This window comes from Pituophis catenifer, unplaced genomic scaffold (assembly GCF_029215685.1).
Source record: "Pituophis catenifer annectens isolate HBS135680 unplaced genomic scaffold, rPitCat1.0.hap2 SCAF_5, whole genome shotgun sequence".
Classification (NCBI taxonomy): Eukaryota; Metazoa; Chordata; class Lepidosauria; order Squamata; family Colubridae; genus Pituophis; species Pituophis catenifer.
The window spans coordinates 68,983,708-69,000,578 of NW_027256885.1; the positions used below are offsets into that span (position 1 = coordinate 68,983,708).

The 16,871-nt window shown below is 43.8% G+C and overlaps 1 pseudogene; it reads right to left on the reverse strand.

Moving 5' to 3' along the window:
- LOC139317704 (ubiquitin carboxyl-terminal hydrolase CYLD-like) overlaps nt 1-16,128 on the reverse strand; it is an 83,880-nt pseudogene extending 67,752 nt beyond the window's left edge.
- Nucleotides 16,129-16,871: the final 743 nt, after the last annotated feature.

Consider the following 16,871-nt stretch of genomic DNA (forward strand, 5'->3'; position numbering starts at 1 on the left):
TTATTTATTTATTTTTATTCCAATTTATATACCGCCCTTCTCCCTGAGGACTCAGGGCGGTGTACAGCCAGAATTAAGAACATGAAATACAAATATTAAAAAAACAATTAAAATATATATAAATTTGGCCCAGAAATTAAAAATCGCAAACCAATTAAAACATTTAAAAATTTGGGACTTCCGGTTTGCTGCTTGTCCCCGCTGGACGCTCCTCCGGGATCGTCGAACCCACTGCCTGTAAGAGCCGCCTTTTTCAGCGGAATGGCGGCTCGAAAAAACTCCGTTTCCATTAGGAAACGGAGATAGAGCCGGCTGGGGTGGGTAGAGTCCTCTGCCTAATCCCAAAAGTTTTTTATTTACTTTTGGGAGGGAGCGGAAGAGACTCCCCGTATCCCCAGCCGATGCTCCGGGCTCTGGGAAATCTCTGCTACACGCAGAGCTAGGGGGCAAAAGCAAGCCTGTAAATCTGTCAAATAAATTAATTAAAGAAGATATGAGCTGGACCTCTGATCCTGAAGCGCAAGTATTCTTTTTATTCTATTTTGCCTAAGAAGTGAAGTGAAGGGAAAAAAGTTTTTTTTTAAAATGGCGATTGCTGCTGCGGCTTGAAGAGAGGCTGAAAGGGAAACTCCTTCCGTTTTCAATTACAAAGTAGCGGAATGAATACTTTTGGCTGTAACTGAAGGCAAAATCTCACTCTCACTTGTTTTTTTTTTCTTGTTTTTTTTCTTCTCTTTGAGGATCTGATATTGATCTTGGTTGGAAAAAAGTTTTTTTTTTCTCTCTCTTTTCCAGTAAATTTTGTCTGCGTGGAAAAATGGCACTGAGACTTATAAAACTAGACAAACAGGCAGTGGGGGGGATTCCCCCATTAATAAATTACATCAACAAGTTTTAACTCTCCAGTCTCAGAAACCTGACTTTAATATAATAGAATTTCTTCTTGAGGAGATTGTAAGAAGGGATGAGATTGTGAATCAGCAACTTGAAAAATTTAAGTTGGAAATCAAAGAAATTGGTGAATTGGTGAAATCTAAGTTTGGCTTTTTGGATCGAAAGATTTTAAAAGTAGCTAATGGCTTAGCAGATTTTATGACTCAGTTGGAAGCAAATACTAACTCTAAAATGAAAGAAACTGAGGAGAATTTGGATGACAAGATCCAAAAAATTAAAAAGGATTTGGCAAACATTCAGGATAATAGTTCAGAAGACAAACTTAAAATGGAGGCTGATCAAAAGACTGTTAATGAAGAAAATGTACAACAGAGGATTGAAAGAGAAGTTTTAATGATCCAATACAATTTTACAGAATATGCAATTAGACTGAGAGGTTTGCAGGAAGATGACAGAGATGATTTAAGGAAGATATCTTCTGAAATTCTGGCTGGGATTTTAAAGGTTCAACCTGATGAAGTGTTTTGCAGGATTGACAGAATTTATAGAATAAACTCCTGGTTGGCAAAACAAAGGCAATTGCCTAGAGATGTGGTGATTTATTTTACAGACAAAGAAATTAGAAATAATATTGTCCAGAATTCTTATGATTCTGCTTTGCAATTTCGTGGAAGAAAGATTTGGATTTTTAAGGAACTCCCGCCCAAGATGTTAATGGAGAGGAAGAAATTTGGTTTTCTAGTGAATGAGTTAAAAAAAAGGAATATTCTATTTAGGTGGGACGTCCCAGTTGGTTTAATATTGAGACACCAAGGAGTAAGATACCAACTGAATACTGTCGAAAAAGCGGAAGAATTTTATCAAAAAATTTTAAAAATAAATTTAACATCTTTAGGCATAACACAGGACAAGCAAAAGGAGTTGGAAATAAAGGGAAAACATCAAATTACAGAGGCTGTGGTAGATAAACTGTCTTTGGACTCCTTGGATACCCCAGCTGGACTGTCTATAAATTTGAGAGCAGTGTCATCTGATTCTAATGTGATGAACTATCAACTTACAGACAAGTGCGTAAATCAACCAGTTGATATACAAGTGATGGAAAAGACATATGAGATAATAAAACAAAACCAACAAGATCAATTTACAAAGCAGAATGAAAACCGATCAGCTGATACACAACTTGTAGGAAGGAAATCTGGATGGAAATGCAACCCGCAAAAGAAAAAGAAAAGAAACAGATCTCGTAGAAATAGTAGTTTCTAAACCAAGCAACAGTGAAGCCAGGGATTTTAAAAAAATAAATGAATATGTGAAAAGATATTGGAGGCGAATTATCGTTTAATACTATCTTGAGGAAAGTGGCAGATCTCTGCAATGCCGTGATTTTGGGATGTGGAAAGAGCCTTACATTGTTGGATTTGAACTATCTATTTTGGATTTCTTTTACCGATAAATATATTATATCTATTTTGAGTTACAAGGCAAGAGAGTCATGCTGGGGCATGCAGAAGATCTGGCTGTTACCCACTAAGATGATGGGGATTTATAATCCTGATGAAAACCACAATTACAACTATATGGAATATAATTATAATGTCACTCGGGTGGTTGTTTTTACTTTTATATATACATGAGGATATTCATTATTGATGGGGGCAGAAGATGACTGAAGATTTTGAATAAACTGTTGCACCAGGATGCTATGTTACCCTATTATGGATGACGGATTTAACAATCTAGTGGAAAGACATCAAAGAAGATACTAAATGAATTATAAATTTAAAGTTATTGTCTTTTCTCTCTTTATAAAATGGAATGTATATATAGACATATGTATATTTTAGCAGAGTGGGCAGTGGATTATATTTAGAATTGTAGTGCATGGTAATCTTGCAGGAAACTGGGTTGAAATAGGCTAGTTTAGTGATTGATTAGTTTAAGAAAAAGGATTTTTAAGTCATATATTTTGGGGAGTGGAAGAATTGGATAGAACTGAATAAATGTTAAATTTGGAGAAGGCTGCTTTGAAATGTTAAATTAATATATATAAAAGTAAAGGTTATGTTGTTGTAATAATAATAATATTTTATAAGTTTGGGGGAGGAGAAAAAGGGTAGATTGTGAAAAGCGGAGAAAAGCGGAGTTATAAGAATACTATGCTAAGGGTCAGTACTTTGAGGAGTGAGTAAGGGCATGGTAAAATATTATGTAATTAATTATGAATTAGCTTATTGTTGTGAAGAAGAAGTCACAGGGGGGGATGGGTGGTGAGGGGGGGTTAGGGAAGAAGGGAGGAAAAGGGGGGGAAAACTTGTATTTGAAAAACTTTTTCAATATAAAAAAAAAAAAAAAAACATTTAAAAATTTCTTCTTAAGCCAGCCCGGCTTGCTGGAAAAAATGGGTTTTAAGGGCACAGCGGAAGGCACTGAGGTCTTGGATTCTCCTTATCTCTGGAGGCAACTGATTCCAGAGGGTAGGTGCCCCCACAGAGAAGGCCCTCCCCCTGGGGGTCATCAGCCTACATTGTTTGGCTGATGGCACCCTGAGGAGGCCCTCTCTGTGGGAGCGCACGAGTCGATGGGTGGTCGTCGGTAGCAGCAGGCGGTCTCGAAGATAGCTAGGCCCTATGCCATGGAGCGCTTTAAAGGTGATGACCAACACCTTGAAGCGCACCCGGAAGACCACCGGAAGCCAGTGCAGCTCGCGCAGGAGTGATGTTACATGGGAGCGCCATGCTGCTCCTGTCACTACCCGCACTGCTGCGTTCTGGACCAGTTGGAGCCTCCGTGTGCTCTTCAAGGGGAGCCCCATGTAGAGAGCGTTGCAGTAGTCAAGGCGAGAGGTGACGAGGGCATGAGTGACTGTGCACAGGGAATCCCGATCAAGAAAGGGCCGCAACTGGCGAATCAGGCGAACCTGACAAAAGGTCCCCCTGGTTACAGCCGTCAGATGTTCCTCCAAGGACAGCTGCATATCCAGGAGGACTCCCAGATTGCGAGCCCTCTCTGTGGGGGCCAAAGACTCGCCCCCAATAGTCAGTGATGGAGTCAACTGACTATATCAGGATGCCGGGAGCCACAGCCACTCAGTCTTGGAAGGGTTGAGCTTGAGCCTGTTCCTCCCCACCCAGATCCGCACAGCCTCCAGGCACTGGGACATCACTTCAAGGGCATCGTTGGGGTGGCCTGGGGTGGAGATGTACAGCTGGGTGTCATCAGCGTACTGGTGGTATCTCACCCCGAAGCCACGGATGATCTCGCCCAGCAGCTTCACATAAATGTTGAACAGAAGGGGCGAGAGGACCGATCCCTGCGGCACTCCACAGATGAGAGGCCTCGAGGTCGACCTCTGCCACCCTGCCAACACAAACTGCGACCGATCGGAGAGAAAGGAGGAGAACCACCGCAACACGGTGCCTCCCACCCCCAACTCTTCCAGCCGGTGCAGCATGATACCATGGTCGATGGTTTCAAAAGCCGCTGAGAGATCTAACAGGACCAGAACAGAGGAGCAACCCCTGTCCTGAGCCCTCCAGAGATCATCATCCAACGCAACCAATGCCGTTTCCGTGCTGTGCCCAGACCTGAAACCCGACTGGAACGGATCTAGATAAGATGTTTTCTCCAGGAATTGTGGAAACTGTCGCGCGACCACACTCTCAACAACCTTCGCCATGAAGCGAAGGTTGGAGACAGGACGATAGTTGGCCAATATTGCCGGATTCAGGGACGGCTTCTTGAGGAGAGGCCTCACCACCGCCTCTTTCAAGGCAGCGGGGAAGTGACCCTCACTCAATGAAGCGTTGATAACACCCTGGAGCCAGCCTCGTGTAACCTCCCGGGAAGCCAGTACCAACCAGGAGGGACACGGGTCTAGTAAACATGTGGCCGCACTAAGTCTCCCCAAAAACATTTAGGTGTTTCTGCTTCCAGCAGTGCATTGTTGAGGACCTGTAGGAGTAGTTCATCTATTGCAGTCTGACAGTTTTTGTAAAATTCGGTTGGAATTCCGTCTGGGCCTGGGACCTTATTATTCTTTTGTTTCTTTCGGGCTTCCATCAACTCTATCATCGTGATTGGTTTATTTAGTATATCTCTGTGGTTTTCTTCCAATTTTGGGATGTTTGCTTTTTTCAGGTATTCCTTCATATCTTGGTCTTGAATCTCATCTTGTGTGTAAAGGTTTTGATAGAATTCCTTCACTATGCGCTTTTTATCTAGGTTCATATTGTATATTTGTCCTGCTTCATCTTGTAGTTGATATATTATTCTCCTCTCCCTCTCTTTCTTCAGTCTATACGCCAACCAACGTCCTGTTTTGTTTGCATGTTCAAAGTATTTCTGCCTTGCCATCTTTATTTTATGCGCGATTTCTGTTTGCATCATTAAATTCAACTTATGTTTAGTAAGGTTCAATTTTGCCTTTATTGTTTTATCATCAGGCTGCTTCTGTAGTTGTAACTCGTATATGTTAAGTTCTTCTAATAGGTTTTTCCTTTTTTGTTGTTTATCTTTTTTTTTTTTTGCTGTATACACTATAGTGAGGCCTCTTATGTAGGCTTTTGTGGTGTCCCACAGATTCTGTAATGAGGTCTGTTCCTTTGTGTTTATTTGATAAAATATTTTGAGTTCGTTCTCTATCATCCGTACATACTCTTTATCTTTTATTATTCCAGTGTCCATCATCCATCTCTTTTGCTTACGCTGTCCTTTCCATATTATTTTTACGGGGTTATGGTCGGCCCATGTATTTGGCATGATTTCAATCTCTTGTAGTTCCTTTCTAAGATCTGATGTCATCCAAGCCATGTCGATCCTAGACCATGACTGGTGTGGATTTGAGTAAAATGTATATTGTTTAGATTGTTTGTTGGCCTCTCTCCACCCATCGTGTAGTTGCAATTCTTCAGTCATATCCTTAAATGTATCCGGTAAAGTTCTCTTTCTAGCTTTACTTTGTTTATTACTTCGATAATCGTCTTGTATGTTCGCAATTGCGTTAAAATCCCTGACAATGCAGATATTCTCATACTCCAAATCTTTGATTGTGTAATGTAATTTCTTGTAGAATTCCCTCTGGTTTCCATTAGGAGCATATATAGATGCTAGTAGTATTATCTTTGTTTCTGTTTGTACTTCCATTATTAGAATACGTCCTTCCGTATCTGTGTATATTTGTTTGACTTTTAAGTGATTTTTGACGTATGTTGCTACTCCTCTCTTTTTGCTATCTCCTAAAGATGCATATAGTCTTCCTAATTTTTGGTTCTCCAGAAGTTTTTGATGCTGTCTTTTAATATGTACTTCTTGTAGTGTTACAATGTCAACATCCAGTTTTTGCAATTTTGTAAATATATATTTCCTTTTCCTTGGTGAATTGAGTCCATTTATATTGATCGATATGATTTTCAGTTCTCCTTCCATCTCTATTGAATTTTTCTATTTGTTATTTTCAACTTTGTTGTGTTTCTGGTAACTCTTTGGGTCTTTTCCCTCGTACCCTCTCTCTCCATTCTTTCTCTCTCCGCGTTTCTTTTATCTTCCTGATCTTTTTCCTCTCTCTCCATCCGCTGTATCTCTTGTCTCCTGGGTTCTGTTTCTCCTCTCATCTCCTGTTCCTCCTCACAAGCGAAATGTTGTTCAAAAAAGTCTTGAGCCTTTTCTAGATTATCAATTCTATATTTTCTTTCCTCCCACGAGATGAGTAGACCTTCTGGTAGTAACCAGCGGAATTTTATTTTGAATTTATTCAGCTGGGTAGTTAGGAAGTTATAATTTCTTCTTTGGACTCTTGTTCTCCTCGGTGTTTGTTTGAGAGTTAAGATTTCTCTTCCTTTATACATGGTTGCCTCTTCTCTCATTTTTCTGTAAATCTCTTCCTTTATAGATTTCTTCATGAATCTTATGTGAATTTTTTTGGGTAATTTATTCCTTCTTGCGTAGTTCGTGTACACCCTATATATTTCGTCAATTCCATTTCGCAGTTCGTCCTTGTCCATCTGGGTTGCCTTTGCCAGTATCTCAACCATTGTTTCGCCTAGGTCTTCCTCTTTTTGTTCTTCTACATTCTGAAATCGTAAATAAAATGATGCCTTCTCCATCTCGAGGTAAGTTAATGTGTCTTCAGTTTCCTTATTAAATGCCCCTTGATCTTGTTCCATTCTTTCCATTCTGTTGGTCGTATGTTCTATTTTTTCTTCCACTTTATTAATCCTCTGCTCATTTTCCGCTATGTTTTGATGGATTTGTTCTATCTTCTTGTCCATATTTTTGATATTATCTTTTATTTTGCTTACATCTGACCTCAGTTCTTCGTGGTTTTTTCTCGTTTCCTCATGGTTATGTGCCATCGTTTCCTGCATCGTTTCATACCTTCCTGGATCATTGCTAGTGCGGATTGAATGTTCTGTATGTTGAGGGCAGGACCCGTCTTTTCCTTTTCTGTAGTTTCAGTTACTTTTTGTTGGGCTGGGGAGGCCATAAGTATCATTTGGCTCGATGGTATTTTCTTACTAGTTTTGGTTGTTGTTGCTGTGCCTGTGGTTGCCATTAGTATTTTTTTTTTATAATTTCCCAGAGTTTCATATACTAATCAATATTTATAATTCTAATTCTTGGCTGTGCACCCAGATTTATTTATCACTATTCGATATTCTTTTAATATTTCATGGTATTTGTGAGACAACAATGGTGGGAACTAAAAGAGAGGGATTTATTTATTTATTTATTTATTTATTTATTTATTTATTTATTCTTAATTTAATTTGTATACCGCCCTTCTCCCAGAAGGGACTCAGGGTGGTGAACAGCCAAAATTAAAAATACATACAATACAAAAGTTAAGATAATTAAAAAGAATTAAATCATTGGCTTCCCAATTTAAAACCCCCAAGTCTATAAAATTTTAAAATCCCAATTAAGAACCATTTAGGCTAGGCCAGCTTGGTGAAATAAATAAGTCTTCAGGGCCTTACGGAAGGTCCGGAGGTCTGGGATCAGTCGTATTGCAGGAGGCAGCTCATTCCACAGGGCGGGTGCCCCCACAGAGAAGGCGTTCCCCCTGGGGGCCACCAGCCGACATTGCATGACCGACAGCACCCTGAGGAGGCCCTCTCTGTGAGAGCGTATTGGCCGGTGGGAGGTTATCGGTAGCAGCAGGCGGTCTCACAAATATCCTGGCCCTAAGCCATGGAGCGCTTTAAAGATGAGAACCAATACCTTAAAGCGCACCCGGAAGACCACCGGGAGCCAATGCAGCTCGCGCAGGAGAGGTGTTACATGGGAGCGCCACGTCGCTCCCATAATCACCCGCACGGCCGCATTCTGCACCAGCTGGAGCCTCCGGGTGCTCCTCAAGGGGAGCCCCATGTAGAGAGCGTTGCAGTAGTCCAGGCGTGACGTGATGAGGGCATGAGTGACCGTGCACAAGGAGTCCCAATCCAGAAAGGGGCGCAACTGGCGTATCAGGCAGACCTGATAGAAAGCCCCCCTGGCCACGGCCGTCATATGCTCTTCTAAAGACAGCCGTGTGTCCAGGAGGACACCCAAGTTGCGAGCCCCCTCTGTGGGGGTCAGTGACTCACCCCCAATAGCCAGCGATGGCACCAGCTGGCTATATCGGGACGCCGGTATCCACAGCCACTTGGTCTTGGAAGGGTTGAGTCGAAGCCTGTTCCTCCCCATCCAGACCCACACGGCCTCCAGACACTGGGACATCACTTCGAGGGCATCATTGGGGTGGTCTGGGGTGGAGATGTACAGCTGAGTGTCATCAGCGTACAGATGGCATCGCACCCCAAAACCACGGATGATCTCACCCAGCGGCTTCACATAAATGTTGAACAGGAGCGGTGAGAGGACCGACCCTTGCGGCACCCCACAGAATTCCCCAACCAGCAAGCAAGTTGTGTGGACTTCAACTCCCAGAATTCCCCAACCAGAAATAAGTTTAAGACGGGTGGACTTCAACTCCCAGAATTCCCCAGCTAGCAAGCAAGTTGTGTGGACTTCAACTCCCACAATTTCCCACCTAGCAAGCAAGTTTAATTTCTGTGGACTTCAATTCCCAGAATTCCCCAACCAGCAAGCAAGTTTAAGATGGGTGGACTTCAACTGCCAGGATTCCCCAACCTGCAACCAAGTTTAATTTGGGTGGACTTCAACTCCCAGAATTCCCCAACCAGCAAGCAAGTTGTGTGGACTTCAACTCCCAGAATTTCACAGCTAGCAAGCAGGTTTAAGTTCTGTGGACTTCAATTCCCAGAATTCCCAAAACCAGCAAGCAAGTTTAAGATGGGTGGACTTCAACTCCCAGAATTCCCCAACCAGCAAACAATTTGTGTGGACTTCAATTCCCAGAATTCCCCAACCAGCAAGCAAGTTTAAGATGGGTGGACTTCAACTCCCAGAATTCCCCAACCAGCAAGCAAGTTTAAATTGGGTGGACTTCAACTCCCAGAATTCCCCAACCAGCAAGCAAGTTTAAGATGGGTTGACTTCAACTCCCAGAATTCCCCAACCAGCATGCAAGTTTAAGTTCTGTGGACTTCAACTCCCAGAATTCCCCAACCAGCAAGCAAGTTGTGTAGACTTAAATTCCCAGAATTCCCCAGCTAGCAAGCAAGTTTAAGATGGGTGGATTTCAACCACCAGAATTCTCCAACCATCATGGCTGGCTGAGGAATTCTTGGAGTTGGAAGTCCACACACCTTGAACTTGCCAAGATTGAGAAACACTGCCCTAAAAGAATCAAGATTAATTTCAACTCTACCCATCCACTTATCCTACTAATCTCCTGCCTTAATAATCCAGGACAAGCAAGGTTCCTACCCAAGCTGCAGTTAAATCTTGAGTGAGCCTAAACCTCATCTCAGTGGTTCTGTGCCCTGTCCACATGTCTCCTCCCTCTGCAGAGCACAGCAAACCAAAGATAGATCCGAGAAGGTCAAAGAAGGACATGCAGAGTGGAAAACCAGGAGATCAGGATTCTCCCAGCTCTGCCTGGATTGTGAAGCCAGGAGCCAAATATATAAATGAACCTGGGGGACTGCCAGCTTCTTTACACATTGCTCAGGGAGGTCCCAGAAGGAAAAGGTGGAAAGGTACTACAGCAGGATCGGTCTACTGAGGTCAACACAGGAAGAGGAAGGGAACTGTTTGTTTATTTAGAATTATGTCCCAGGCTTGGGACTTGGGTCCAAGAGGCTAGCAAATAATTGCACAGTATCCTGGGGGTTACCTGGCTTTTTTGCAGGTCTCTCTTTCTCTTTTAATTCTTCTTTTCTTTCTTTCTTTCTTTCTTTCTTTCTTTCTTTCTTTCTTTCTTTCTTTCTTTCTTTCTTTCTCTCTCTCATTTGCATGATAGCAGGGACAAATTTACTGCTGGCCCTTAGCCAGCAACAAGACTAATGTTCAGTGCGGTGACAGTCGTGCAAACAGACAAATGCTGCCTAGCCCTGGTTCCTCACCCAGCAAGCAAAACCAGTCCTACCTGATTTTAGCATCCAAAGTCCAGCCATCCCACCTTTTCTAAATATGGCTGGGCCAGCATTTGCCCTTGGAGCTGTTTGCAAAGCCTGCGGCTCCTGCTACCAAACTCAGAAGCATCCACTAGATGTGCCCAAGGTGCTTTTTCAAGAGGCAACTGGACTTTCTTGTTTTTGTTTTTGTTTCTTTTGAAGACTTTTGCTTCTCATCCAAGAAGCTTCTTCAGCTCTGACAATCTCCATAGACATCCGCTAGATGGCAGCAGGGGTGGGCTTCAAAAATTATGCAAGGGGTTCTCTGCCTGGTTGCTGTGTGGGTGTGGCCATGGTGGGCATGGCCTAGTCAGCCTCCTGCACCACGGCGGGGGGGGGCATGTTTTTGCCCTCCCCGGGCTCCGGAGGGTTTCTTTGAGCCTCCGGGAGGTCAAAAATGGCCTCCTCAAGCTCTGGAGGCCCTCTGGAGGCTGGAAATGGGGCCATTTCCAGCCTTCCCGAATTTCTGGTAGGCCTGTTTTTTGCCCTCCCTGAGCCTCTGCGTGCACCTGCATCCAAAACGGGCCATGTGGGGACTCCTGGGAGGGGTGGGGTAGGCGGGGCCAGCCAGGATTTGGGGGTTCTCCGAACTGCACAGAATCTTAGCTAGAGGTTCTCCCAAACCCCTGCAAACCCCCAGCAACCCACCCCTGGATGACAGCAAAGTGAAACAAAGGGGAAAAAAAAACACTAATGTGTTGCCACTTGTGCTCAGTTGGAGTTTTGCATCTGAGGTAGTCCACTGACTAGAACATGCCAGGCACGCACCGAACAAGACAAAGCCTCTGAGCACATTGTTGAGTTGGGCGATTGAGGAGGTAGAAGCAAGGTAGTGACAACAGCTCTTTAATGTATAGTGAGACTTCAGCAAAAGTTACAGGCAGAGGCTTCCGGTCTGGCTTCTGTCACCGCCAGACGGTCCTTTGAGACCGCCAGGCCCGTCGCCCGTAAAGAGCCGCCTTTACAGCTGAAAGGTGGCTCGAAAAACTCCGTTTCCGTAAGGAAACGTGAGACAGAGCCGGCGAGGGCAGGTAGAGCCCTCTGCGAAGTCCCCAGAGTTCTTTTTTACCTCTGGGGAGGAAGCAGGATGAGGCTCCCCATTTTCCTCGCTGCTGCTCCAGGCTTCGGGAGAACTCTGCGCTTTGCAGAGCCAGGCGATGGGACCAGACCAACTAAAGAAAACTAACAGACTTTCTGAATAAGCAGGATGAAATCCGGACCTGGGACCCTAAATTGCAAGTACTTCTAACAACCCTAAGACTGATTTTAAAAGCAAAGAAGAGTGGAAGGGGGGGAAAAAGAAAGTTTAAAATGGCGACTGGCTAAGGCTTGAGAAAAGCTGAAAGCGAAAGTCCTTCCGTTTGACTAGTTTAATATGTTACAAAGTAACTGAGATAACAGTGCTGTCTAGAAGTGAAGAGAAAAATTCCTATTTCATGCTTCTTCCTTCTTAGAGACTTGATATTGATATTGCTTGGAGAGAAGTTTTCTTCTTTAAAGGGGAAAAAAAGGAAAATCTGCTTGTGTGGCAGGATGGCATTAAAACTCACAAAGCCAGACAACCAAGCTGTGTGGGGGGGATCCCCCATTTATAAATCACATGAACAAGCTTTGAGTTTGCAGATGCAGAGGAATGGCTTTAAAGATCTAACACAATTTGTATTGGAGGAGATGGCAAGACATGATGAGATTGTGAACCAGAACCTTGAAAAATTTAGACAGGAAATTAAAGAGTTGGTTCAACAAAAGTATGATAAATTCAAGCAACATATGATAAGTTTCTTAGACGCAATGATAAAGATGGATGAAAAGTTTAATTCAGAAATAGAGTCTAATATGAAGGAAGTTGATTATAAGATTCATAATTTGGATAATAAAATACAAAGAATTGAAAATGATCTAACAATGATTCAAGAAAATAGCTCAGAAGTATAGTCAAAAATAAAGGAAGCTGACTACAAGACTTACAATGCAGATAATATAAAACAAAGGATTGAAAATGAAGTCATAATGATGCAATTCAGATTTATGGAATTTGCGGTCAGAATTAGAGGAATACAGGAAGATAAAAGAGAAGATTTGAGAAAGATGTCTGCTGAAGTTCTGGCTGGGATTTTAAAGGTTAGTCCTGAAGAGGTATCCTGTAAGATTGATAAGGCCTACAGAGCAAATTCTTGGGTGGCAAAGCAAAGGCAGTTGCCTAGAGATGTGGTGATTTACTTTACCGATAAAGGAATAAGAAATGATATTGTGCAAAAGTCTTTTAACTCCACTCTTGAAATGTATGGAAGGAAGATTTGGATATTTAAAGAGCTGCCGCCCAAGATGTTAAAAGATAGAAAGGATTTTGGTTTTTTGGTGACTGAGCTAAAGAAACAAAACATCCCATTTAGGTGGGATGCTCCAGTTGGAATAATATTGAGATATCAAGGAGAAAGATATCAACTAAATACTGTTGAAAAAGCGGAAGAATTTTATTATAAGGTTCTTAAAATGGATTCAACATCTCCATGTATAATACACGAGGGGAATAAAGAAAAGCAAAATCAACAAGAGATTGAAACCCAGGCTAAGCAGATGGAGGCGGAGCTAATGGAAAAACAACAAGTTACAGAGGCTTTTGTGGACGAGCCGCTTATGGATTCTCCTTCAGAGGTTATAGTTGGATTACCTATAAATACAAGAGAGGCGGCTTTGGATTCTAATGTGATGACTTATCAAGTTACAGACCAGCATGGAAATCAATCAGTTGATATACAACTCCTAGAAAGGCAACCAGGATGGAGATCTAAACCACAAAAAGTTAAGAAAAGAAGAAGCAGGTCCTACAAAAATAAAAATTTTTAGACTAAACAACAGTGTAATGCCAGTTACTTAAGAGACGATTAAAAACATGAAAATATAGCTGAGGCAAAGTATTGGTTTATACTATTTTGAGGAGAGTGACAGATCTCTGCAGTGCTGTGTTTTTGGGATGTGGAAGATGGCCTCTAACTGAGTGGATTGGAACTTTCTATTTTGGACTCTTTGACAAATGGATTATGTTTATGCTGAGCTATAAGGCAAGAGAACTATGGGACTGGGGCATGCAGAAGATCTGGTTGTTACCCTAATACGGTGGTTGGAATTAATAATCTAGATGAAAGACATTACAGAAGACACTATATGGAATATAAATATAAAGTCACTCGGGTGGTTTTTTTATATACAAAAACATTTATTATTGATGGGGGCAGATGGTAATTGAAGATACTGAACATACTGTTGGAACTAGAATTTGATGTTACCCTAACATGGGTGATGGAATTAACAATCCAGTTGAAAGACATTACAGAAGATACCATATGGATTACAAGTTTAAAGTCATTTGAGGATTTTATTTATATATGGAAATATTTTTTAGTGGTGTGGGCAGAAGAACAAAGATATTGAAAATATTATGTATGGTAGACCTGAAGGAAAGTGGGTGGAGATAGGCTAGCTTACTGATTGTTTAGTTTAGGAAAAGGGGTGTTATGTTATATTAATATACGTAAAAGATTTGAATTAAGAGATATATGTATGGGGGAGAAGGAAATGGATAGATTATGAGTTGAAATTGCCAAATTAGGATTTATTATATAATTATAAATTATTATATAATTTTACAGCTGAATGTTGCTTTGAAATGTATAGTATAAGAGGGATATAATAATATTGTTAGAAAGAAAGGGTCAGCATATGGGGGGTGGAGTAAAAAGGATGGTAAAGTATTATATAATTTGTTATTAATTTGGGTTTTATTCTGGAGAAGCCACAGGGGGAGGGGAGGGGGAGGGGGGGTTAGGGAGAAAAAACTTTTTCAATAAAAAAAAATTATGCAAGGGGTTCTCTGCCTGGTTGCTGTGTGGGTGTGGCCATGGTGGGCATGGCCTAGTCGGCCTCCTGCACCACGGCGGGGGGGGGGGCATGTTTTTGCCCTCCCCGGGCTCCGGAGGGTTTCTTCGAGCCTCCGGGAGGACAAAAATGGCCTCCTCAAGCTCCGGAGGCCCTCTGGAGGCTGGAAACGGGGCCATTTCCAGCCTTCCCGAATTTCTGGTAGGCCTGTTTTTCGCCCTCCCTGAGCCTCTGCGTGCACCTGCATCCAAAACGGGCCATGTGGGGACTCCTGGGAGGGGTGGGGTAGGCGGGGCCAGCCAGGATTTGAGGGTTCTCCGAACTGCACAGAATCTTAGCTAGAGGTTCTCCCAAACCCCTGCAAACCCCCAGCAACCCACCCCTGGATGACAGCAAAGTGAAACAAAGGGGAAAAAAAAACACTAATGTGTTGCCACTTGTGCTCAGTTGGAGTTTTGCATCTGAGGTAGTCCACTGACTAGAACATGCCAGGCACGCACCGAACAAGACAAAGCCTCTGAGCACATTGTTGAGTTGGGCGATTGAGGAGGTAGAAGCAAGGTAGTGACAACAGCTCTTTAATGTATAGTGAGACTTCAGCAAAAGTTACAGGCAAACAGCCCTCCTTATATACCCAGCCAGCCGGGCAGCTGCCCAATCACAAGTGACCTATTGTTGTTTAAATCTCCCACCAAAACTATATACATAACACCCTTCCCCTCCCAGAATGCACTTAGTCTATACATTTGCATACAAAATCGCGCAGGTGACCAGGGCGTGTCCGGGCCCTAGTTGACCTGCGCAGTTCAGTCTGAGGCGTGGCGTCGAACCAGTCGGAGGGACCTTTTGTTTCTCCCAGCTCTGCCAATGGAACCTCCTGGATTTCGTTGGGGGCGTTGGAGTCTTCGGCTGGGAGTGGCGTCTCGCTGGGGCGGCGCTGGAACCCAGAGTCCGCAGCTAAGTCTTCCGACCTTCTCAGGCTTGAGTTAGCTGTTGTAGGAAAACTTTGGTAGTCAGGGCCTGGTCTTTCTGAGTACATTTCTGGCTGTCTGGCCAACCTCTTTCTAAGTTGATCAATGTGCCTATGCCAGATCCTTCCATCTCCCATGTCCACTGTGTATGATTTGGGCCCCTTTATGTCAGAGATCACCCCGGTCACCCATAGGGGACCCTCTGAGTAATTCCTAGCAAACACTGGTGTTCCTATCTGAAACCCGTGTAACTTCTGGCCGGCCCCTCTAAACCTGTCCGGGGAGTAGTTGGGGTGCAATCAGTCCAAGGTACACCTGAGCTTTCTACCCATGAGGAGTTTGGATGGACTGCGCCCCATGGTTGTACAAGGGGTGGTGTGTTGGACTGCTAAGAATTTGTCTATTCGGGCTTGCCAGTCTCCCGCGTCCAGCCGTGCCAGTGCCTCTTTGGCCGTTCTTACAAATCTCTCAGCCAATCCATTACTGGCCTGATGAAATGGGGCCAAGAGTGCGTGCCGGATGCCTAATTCTGCCAAGTACCCCTCGAATTGTGTGGCGGTGAATTGGGGCCTGTTATCCAACACTAGGGTGTCGGGCAGCCCGTGGGTGGCAAAGAGTTTGCGGAGTGCCTTTATGACTGCTTCGGCAGTCATGGATGGCATGAGAATGATCTCGAGCCACTTTGAAAAGGCGTTGACGATCACCATAAAGGTTTGGCCGTGGAAAGGCCCTGCAAAATCTATGTGAATCCTTGACCAGGGCCCCTGGGGATACTCCCATTCCCTGACCGGTGCTGTGGGGGGATCTGGCCTGGACTCTTGACAGGGGTTACACTTCCCCACCCACTCGGTGATGTCGTTATCCATTTGGGGCCACCATACATAGCTCCTAGCTAGACCCTTCATTCGTACAATTCCCGGGTGCCCTTCATGTAACAGTTTTAAAACTTTTTCCGTTAAGCATAAGGGCACAATGACACGGTCACCCCATAACAAACAACCCCCTTGCATAGACAGTTCATTTTTTTTAGTAAAGAACGCTTTGAATTCCCCGCCCTCCGTCTTTGCTGGCCAACCCCTTGTGACCCAACTCATGACAGTTCTCAGCACATGGTCTTTAGCTGAGGCTCTCGCTACTTCCGTTGAAGTAAGAGGCCTCGAGTCCAAAACATCAATAAGGAGAACTGGTGCCTCCGGGGTTGGGTCTTCTAAGAGGTCCGGTAGCGGGCAGCAGCTGAGGGCGTTAGAATGTCCCAGACTCAGTCCCGGTCGGTGGACAAGTTGGTAGGAGTAAGCTGCCAGGAATATGGTCCACCGTGTCATGCGTGGAGACAAGGCAGCAGGGGTGAGCCAATCCCCAGCCAGGAGGCCCAAAAGTGGATGATGGTCTGTGACCAATTCGAAATGTCAGCCGAATAGATATTCGTGAAATTTCTTGACCCCCGACACTGCTGCGAGGGCTTCCCTGTCCAGCTGGCTGTAGTTCCGTTCCGCGCTGGACATGGTTCACGAGTAGTAGGCGATGGGTGCCTCTAGGCCGTTCGGTAGTCTATGGCTCAAGATGGCTCCCACGCCAAAGGGGGACGCATCACAGACTAGAACAAGCGGTA